This window comes from Solenopsis invicta, unplaced genomic scaffold (genome assembly GCF_016802725.1).
Source record: "Solenopsis invicta isolate M01_SB unplaced genomic scaffold, UNIL_Sinv_3.0 scaffold_685, whole genome shotgun sequence".
Taxonomy (NCBI): Eukaryota; Metazoa; Arthropoda; class Insecta; order Hymenoptera; family Formicidae; genus Solenopsis; species Solenopsis invicta.
In genome coordinates this window covers 4,792-11,946 of record NW_024105345.1, presented here as the reverse complement: position 1 = coordinate 11,946, position 7,155 = coordinate 4,792, and the positions used below count along the sequence as shown (strand labels likewise).

The following is a 7,155-nucleotide window of genomic DNA, read 5'->3' as shown; positions in this document are numbered from 1 at the left end:
TGATTGATCAATTCTTACAGCTTATGACTTGTGATACCAACTAATAGCTTATTGTAGAAAGGCTTTTAGGGCTTATCCAGATAAATTTGCATAATCGCATGAACACATACATAATGGCCTTTCTACAATAAGCTATTAGTTGGTATCACAAGTCATAAGCTGTAAAAATTGATCAATCACAGACGAATATGAAGAGAATATTTGACTGTGATTGATCAATTCTTACAGCTTATGACCTGTGATACTAACTAATAGCTTATTGTAGAAAGGACATAAAGAAAATGATTGGCTGCGTTCAGCAGAGAAAATAAATCAGTAAGCGCTTAGTGATTCTTTAAGATGATTGGTTTATATATTTAGATCCTGTAAGGAACTAAGGGCAAGAACCAATCTTCTTAAAGAATCACTAAGCGCTTACTGATTTATTTTCTCTGCTGAACGCAGCCATTGATCCATTTTCTTATGTATATCTGCTTTTGGATCAACCAATTTCACTATGCATATGTTTATGCGAGTAGGAAAATTTGTCTGGATAGGCTTTAAAAATTGACTAATCACATTGAATATTCTCCTCACATTAGAATATAATTGGTTAATTCTTACGATTTACGCTTATTACTAATAGTGCGCACTGAATGCACACTCGCCGCAGGCAATTGGGCATTTCGGTTCGCACCGTCTTCGCGCGAACCGAAAGATCCAATTGCCTGCGGCGAGAGTGCACTCAGAGCGCACTAGTTTTCCCAAAGAAAAACGCTATAATAGATAATGACTTATTGTAGAAAGCCTTTTAAGTATAAACTAGGATAATGCATTGCATTTGTCTGCATAATTTTATAACACAACCTGTATTTTCTTAACCATGTGTATCAGGCTGCGGTTTCACTCGTTCAGGAAATGTGTTTGATGTAAATATATTTATATATAATAATATATTGTTAATTTCAGTAGTACAATGCGGTTAAGGCATAGCATACACTTTTCGTAACCGTAACATAAGACGTAACGCAAGAATTGGCCAATCACAATCAAGAATTTAGAATTTCGGATTTGAATTTTTGATTGTGATTGGATAATTATACGGTACAAAGGTGCAGTTAAGCTGTTCTACAATACATAAACACAAGACCGTAAGGTTGTAAGGCATGGTTTTAAGAGCTCGTAAGCAAATGAAAAATTTTCATTTCTTACGTTACAACCTTACGGTCTTGTGTTTACTGCTATGTGAACAGGCTTACATCCAAGCGTCGAGCGTTAAGCAATAGACTTCGTTTATTGACTGCTGTGAATTTTGGGCAAGCAGCAGCCAATAACGAAGTCTGTTGCTTGACGCTCGACACTTGACAGTAAAGGCGCCTTTATGGAAGGTGCATAGTCTTTACCCTTCTAAAAAGATCTAGTGCGCAGTAGTATTTCGATGCAATGAAATTTGCATCATCTTTTCTTGTAAATTGCAATAATCAATAGTGAGTATATTATTGATGATATTAGATCATGATTGTAGCTTCCTAAAGCTGTTGTTTTGAAAGAGAAAAATATAAACAAAACCGTTTTAGGAAGCTACAAACATGTAAAATGATCTACTATCAATAATATACTCATTATTGCTTTATTCCAATTTGCAAGAAAAGATAATGCAAATTTTATTAGTAGTGCCTCAAAATACTACTGCGCACAAGTATTGCTGCAAGTTTCAACATACAAATACACAAATATTTTGAGTTATGAAGAATGCACCTTAGTGATAACTACTTCAAACTGTATTCATTCTGTACATTTTGTTAGTGTTGCAAAGTTTAAATTAACGATCCGGGCAATCAATAAATACTCCTGGTACGCAGAACAATAGCCGGGATGGGTATGAAACCGTTGCAATCTGATGGTTGAATAAACCACATGGGCAAGATTCAAACAATGCACGTTAACTCAAATGAATCAGATGGGAACAGAAAATGTTCCTCCACAAATGAATAAAATGGTGCCTGGACAAATACAACAAAATATGCAGGTATGCTCTTTTACTACTAAATTATTTTACTAAAATATACTATGTAATAAAGAAGTTATTTAAGAACATGCAAGAAAAAAATAAGAAAAAGGTGAGAGTGGCATTATATGTTTATTTTTATCATAGTTTCAGATGCAGAATCAGTTACCAGATCAAATATAGTATCATAATACGGGACCAATAGTCAGTATACAGACTAGTACACCGCAACAATTGAGTCAAATTGACTCTGGACAATTAGGTCGTGGTCAGATGCAGCAGCAGTTAAACCATATTCAAAGAAAGGTATAGCATTATTTAATCTTTTTGATCATTTTCACAATTTTTATTGATAATTTATTTATTGGTAATATCCTATTAACATAATTGATATTTTTGTTTTTAGCTGGGTGAAATGATGAATACTGGATTTCATAGCCCACATAACGTTACGCCGAATCAATTTTTGAGACAGAGTCCATCTCCTTCAGCTCCAAGCTTAGCTCGTTTATTGGATACATTAAACTATATGTATGGACCGTCTCCAAATAAATCGTAAAATAATCCTGAAAGTGTAGACTCAACACAAAGTCCTCAGCAAGAAAATCAGGTTTACAGAGATAAAGTCAAACAGCTAAGCAAATAAATAGAGAAGAATGATTGTCAAGATGAGCAGTGAAGGAAGTAAGGAGATACAAATATTATTTGTGATTAAAATATTAAAATGCATATATACCAAAAAATTTTCAAAAATTTATTTTACTGAAAAATAGGTCCAATCTATAAAAATTTATATATTAAAAAATATGTTATAAAGCTTTGAATATATATAACACAAATGTGTAGAATTGTTTTCATAAATGTTGTCAGCATTACAAAAGGAAATATATTTTTTGGTATTATATTGTTTTTCTGATTAACGATTCAAATAAATAATATAATATTTTTATTTGTTTATTTTCTGTCAGATGTCGACTCGGCAAGATCAAGAAACTGTTGAAAATTCTATCAAGTCCCAATAAACGTATGCCATTGGATATAATGCGAAGTTGTCCTGGAAAAATTAGACTTCAAGAGAGAAGATTGTAATGTAATAAGTGACGATGTTGGAGGAACATCAAATTTTCAGTCCGCTATTAGAAGCTGTTAGCGCACATTTCCAATATCTGGTTAACAATCACACATTGCAACGCACTTTTGAACCATGTTTGGTTGCCTTAGCCAGTTTTTCGACTGTTTATACCAGCATATATATTAGGTTATGGAACGATGTTAGTAATTGTCTACAATACATTACTTGAAATAATCTGAGCATATCAAATATTCTGCTAAAAATAATTAAGTATTGTATTCATATCAAAATAGTTGAAATGCCTAGTGTAAACAAAAGTAGTAAGCGGATTTAATACGGATATAGTATTTAAGTTGCATTCTAAAATTCTCTGAGTGTACTGAAAACTTATTGTTTACATTACATATATTTAGTACTCTGAGACTGGTATTCATTGTCGATTTCAAGATCACCTTATGTGATGTAAAGATGCTAATATGGCTCTGACTTGTTGATAACTTGATTTCTTTTTAGTAATATACATTAATTTTAATTTCAACTTACACTCAATTGCATAATCCAACTTGTTTTCTCAACCATAAATTGTGATATTTTACATTAAAAGTTTTAAGAATTTTATAGAAACTCTTTTATTTATTTAAATTGAAGATATAATATGTAACGTACAAATATTTTGTTTCACATAACACTTTTATGGTGGTTATTTTAAATCAATAAACGATAACCGCATTGTATTATTGAAATTAACAATATACCATCACATATAAATAAACTACATCAAACACATTTCCTAAACGAGTGAAACCGTAACCTGATACTCAAGGGCTTTCTACAATAAGCCATTAATCATTACTCATAAGCGTAAACCGTAAGAATTGATCAATCACATTCTAATGTGAGGAGAATATTCGACAACTAATTGGTCAATTCTTACGGTTTACGTTTACAACTAATAGTTAATGAGTTATTGTAGAAAGCCCTTAACATTGATGCGCGTATTAAGGGTGCATTCCATTATTCAATCAGGTTGGTATTCATAATCAATTCATTATTAAGATTATCCAAAGTGCAATCTTAAGATGTTATCAACAAATCAGAGCTGTATTAGCATCTTTACATTACATAAGGTGATCTTGAAATAAGAATCAACAATGAATATCAGCTTCAGAGTACTGAATATACATATGTAATGTAAACGATAAGTTTTCAGTACACTCAGAATTTTAGAATGCAACTTAAATACTATATCCGTATTAAATCGCTTAATACTTCGTTTACACTAGGCATTTCAACTATTTTGATATAAATACAATACTTAATTATTTTTAGCAAAATATTTGATATGCTCAGATTATTACAGCGTTTATTTCCATGAAAATTGTGCATATCTATAAAAGGAAGTGCTTCTGCAATTGAAAGGTCAAGAATATGAATATGTTTATTCTTTTTAGCTGAACTGATTGTTCTAATCTGCATTGTTCAGAATTTATCTTCCTTCTTTCAACAAGAAGAGAAAAGAATGAACTGTGAAGTAGTGCAGTCAGTTTAATTAAAAAAACAGACCTCATGTGAAATGTTACATAGTTTAATATTATAAAGTCTGTTTGCATCACAAGTCTGTTTAAATTAATACAAAGTAATCTCAATTCAACTTTCTGTGTTTTTGACAATATAATGCAATAAATGCTCTTCATGACTTGATTTTTTTTTTTAAATAGAGACATCACATATGACAAATAAACAATTTCATAAGTATTAAAAATATTGAACAAAACAAAAAATAACTGACAAGCATGTAACTATACATGGTAATTTAATACAACTACGCGTCCTTGCAAAGTCCGTGTTCTTGATTGAATTCTGAGACGATTTTTCCTCTACGATATTTTTGTTCGACGCTTACTTTTTGAATTGTAACATGATAAAGTTAGCGTATTACAGACCGTGAGCAAGAAGTAAGCAGAGGTTCGCTAACTATACCCTGTTATCATTCAAAAAGTAAGCATCGGACAAAAATTTCGTAGAGGAAAAATCGTCTCAAAATTCAACTAAGAACACGTCTTTACAAGAACGCGTAGTTGTACTGAGTCACCTGCACAACTGGCAAGCATATAACTATCACTGGCAATAAAAAACTGGCAAAATTAAATACGTTTAATTTTGCCAGTTATATAGTTATGTATCCATGTTTTAATTTGAGCAACAGATCGATTAACCAAACACTTATTTCTATCTTTTACTTGGACAATTTTCTTAGCAGATGGCAATTGAGAAATAGCAATTTCTTTTGCAAATTCTTTGAATATTGTATTACGTTCTTCTTCTGTCCAATGTCTTCTTTTTGTTATGCCAAATGGAGATGCTACAAAATAAAATATTATCAAAATTACATCATTCGATAATTTGAATAAAAATTATAAGCAATAACAATGTAATTTTTATTTTATACGTACTAACGTTTTGAAACTATATAAAATATCTATATAAAGTAAAAATAAAAATAAACTTACTACTACGACGTTTTTTCATCTTAGGAATATAAATTTCATCGGAATTATAATCATTATTCAAAATGGCAGACTTTTGTTGCGTTCGCCTTTTTGTTATGTTAGTTTCAAAAAATTTGCTTTCAGACTGCACTGACACAAGGATTCATTTATCTCACTCTTTTCAGAATCGCTTTCTTCTCTTTCACTCGAGGAATCTTTTACTGTCTCTTCTATTATTAATAATATAGTATTGTGATAATTGTTATATAGATACCGAATGCTTATAATAAATGTACAAAAAAGGATATTCAAAGTATTTTATAGAAAAAATGCAATATAAGTATTTTATAAGAAAAATGCGGTATTCATTTATATGATGCTTGTAACATCATATAAATGAATACCCCCCAAAAATTAGTATCAAATTAATCATTTTCTCATATATACGAAAGAATATAAAATCTTCGTTAAAAAATTTAATAATATTAAACAAACATAACTAGTTTAAATGAAGATATTTTGTATAGTTTTATTTTTTTAAATTCACCTTATTTTAAATAATAATTTCCACAGATTGAAAGGAAAAGATGTTTGATAGAAAATAACAATATCGTCAAATCAAGAATTAGAATTTTTAACACTATTATTAAAACAATTACAATAATCAAATTCTAATTCAACCGGAAAGTATAATAACACAATCGAAATAATGAAATGGCAATACCGATCAACAGCAGATTTTGGTGCCCAATAATTTCAAGAAATTATTTTAACTCAGAAAAAAGTTAATAAATTAAAGTTTGTCTTTGAAAAATAACTAATTACAATTAATAATTATTTAATTAAAAATTAACTAAGTTGAAAGCTATTAATTTTTTAACGTTATTAGGTAACTTCAAATTTTTTTACTAGTTACTACCCAACCTTGTTAATATACATTATTAACATTTTGTGATTATTTTAGGCAATTTAGAAAGAAAAAAATTATAGACACTATTAGAAAAAAAGGAAATTTCATACACAATACGGATCCTTCTTTAAACACGGGTACGTTAGTTGTTTGCCGAAGGCCTGCTGAGCAGAGTGGAAAAAGTATAAAAGACTATACGTATTGTGCAAATTGTAAAGGATGGCACGTTAAAAATAATATTAGACACAATTTTAAAGAATGTGCACATGTACCTAAAGGTAGAAATGTTCAAATTTTGGGACGTGCGGTGATAGAAAGGATTCATGAATGTGCAAGTGAAACAGTAAGAAAATTTCAAAAAATTATTGAGCACCAAGATCTGCTGTTGACCGGTATTGCCATTTCATTATTTCAATTGTGTTAAAACAATTATGTTGTGCACTTTAGATAAGTAATGTGATATTGAAATGAAAATATATTATTCAAATTAAGATTATCAAAATTTTAAAAGATTTTATATTCTTGCTTTTATATATATATGTGTGTGTGTGTGTGTGTGTGTGTGTGTGTGTGTGTGTGTGTGTGTGTGTGTGTGCGTGCGTGTGCGTGTGCGTGTGCGTGCGTGCGTGCGTGCGTGCGTGCGTGCTGCGTGTGTGCGTGCGTGTGTGTATAATATTTAATACTAATTTTTTTCAAT

General features: G+C 30.4%; 1 long non-coding RNA gene across 1 annotated transcript; it reads left to right on the top strand.

Annotated features, from left to right (window-relative positions):
- The first annotated feature begins 772 nt into the window (after positions 1 to 772).
- On the top strand, positions 773 to 5,446 carry LOC120360019. The gene is made up of 5 exons (XR_005576693.1): positions 773 to 908; positions 1,786 to 2,008; positions 2,135 to 2,293; positions 2,394 to 2,671; positions 2,956 to 5,446. It is a non-coding gene; the product is annotated as an uncharacterized LOC120360019 (long non-coding RNA).
- The last annotated feature ends 1,709 nt before the right edge of the window (positions 5,447 to 7,155 follow it).